The 1,831-nt window shown below is 36.8% G+C and overlaps 1 protein-coding gene across 4 annotated transcripts in view; it reads left to right on the forward strand.

Moving 5' to 3' along the window:
- Positions 1 to 1,831, forward strand: part of LOC107644559 — a 29,575-nt gene that overhangs the window by 12,515 nt on the left and 15,229 nt on the right. The window contains exon 3 of one of the 4 annotated variants that reach the window (XM_021103050.1): positions 1 to 14. The exons of 2 other annotated variants lie outside the window; for them this stretch is intronic. The gene's annotated coding sequence lies outside the window, so the exon portion shown is untranslated. Of the gene's footprint in view, positions 21 to 1,831 lie in introns of all 4 variants that reach the window. One more of the 4 variants, XM_016348446.2, reaches the window with a different exon arrangement.

Genomic DNA, 1,831 nt, shown 5'->3' on the forward strand with positions numbered 1-1,831 from the left:
GCCGTCGCCGTTCAGTGAGCGTTGTTCTTCGTCGTCCCCTATGATTTCCATTTAACTTAAAAATTTGTTAATTTCTGTGATTTCTGTAAGATTTGTGATTCATGTGATTTTCTGTAATTTCTATGATTTCTATGAGATCTGTGATTCATGTGATTTTTTGTGATTTTCTGTAATTTCTGTGATTTACTTTGAAGCATTTGTTAATTTGATTTATGTCATATCTGTGATTTTTTGCATTTTCTGTGATTATATCTCATATCTCAGATCTCTGTGATTTACCTTCGATTTCTGTAAATTCTGTTTTATTTTTAAAATTTTTTTTAAATCCGTGGACATCCGTGGATACCCGAGTCCCCGGCGGATACGGGGTCCCCGTTACCCGTCGCGGAGACGGGGCGGGGACGGGGACTGATAATGGAGGCGGGGGGGGGGGGCGGGGGCGGAGGGCATGTCCCCGCCCCATGGAGACACGTTGCCATCCCTATTGTTGGGTGATGAAATTTTTAGGTAAATGCTTAATCTTTGATGACTCTTGCATTCTTTGTGCATTGATATGAACTCATATTGTCTTTCATGACCCACTCTTTCTCGTTCAAACTTGATGCTCAACATGCTCTTTATGTCATTTACTTATGCTTTGATTTTACTCTTGCATCAAATGTAGTGATATGCCTTAGCTTATATTGTTTTCTCACTTACATGTTGTAGCTATCATGTAGTTGAGAACCATACTCTTACTTGGCATTAGCCCCCGCCTATGTTCTATTTGATTTGATATCTTTGTTGTGGGCTTAATTTTCTCTCCTTTTCTCTCCTTTTAGGCTGGCCACCAAGAGGGGAAAAGGAAAAGTTTCTACATGGGGCGACAAACAAGTCACCCGCACAATCTTTTGAAGAAACTCATCAATTGTAGCAACCCATCTACCTTGCTCATCTTTGGATGCACCGAGGATGGTGCAATCTTTACGTGTGGGGAGGTCGAGGACCGACCTCCGTGGGTAACAACTTCCCTTTCCAACACCAATTTTTAATTTTCTTTATTAGTTAGTTGTTGCATTTGCATGCTAGGTTGCATAATAGTTAGAATTTGTACATATTCTACCATTTCTTTCTTGCTAGGACTACTTGGTGAGAGTGATGATTTCTTTTTCAAGAAATTATTTTAGGACATTTCACTAATTTGAATAATTTTTTTGTTGAACTTGCTTGAAGAATGTATTTTGAAAAAGGTCTTTGAGCTAAGAACACATAAGCATGTGAGTTTTGAACCTAATTGTGTGGTTACATCTTATAACCACTAATTTTCCTTCTTGTGTGCATCATTCTCTTTCTATAATTGTAATCTTTGATTTGTTTGATTCTATATGTCCATTATTTTATGTATACATGCATTTATATGATTGAGACCATTGTTTCAATTAGCTCACTTACCCAAATAGCCTTACCTTTTATCTTCCATTGTTAGCCAACTTTGAGCCTACGATTAACCCACTTTGTTCTTTAATTTAGCACATTACAAGCCTTAAAGTGAAAAACAATAAATATCCCTTATTTGGATCTTTGATTAGCTTAGGCTAGTGAGTGTGTGTAGCATTTAAGTGTGGGGAAACTTGGGACATTGGTTGAGAAAAAGGTGTGTGTTGTATCTTTATTGAAGATCTTGGGAATTGGGTACATACTCATACATTAAATATTTAAACCATGTGCATTGATGCTCTTGTATATATTTTAGTTTGAAAAAAAATACACACACACACACACACACACACACACACACACACACACACACACACACACATATATATATATATAGAAAAAGAAAAAAAAAAAA

The sequence above is a fragment of the Arachis ipaensis genome, chromosome B05, assembly GCF_000816755.2.
Source record: "Arachis ipaensis cultivar K30076 chromosome B05, Araip1.1, whole genome shotgun sequence".
Lineage (NCBI taxonomy): Eukaryota > Viridiplantae > Streptophyta > Magnoliopsida > Fabales > Fabaceae > Arachis > Arachis ipaensis.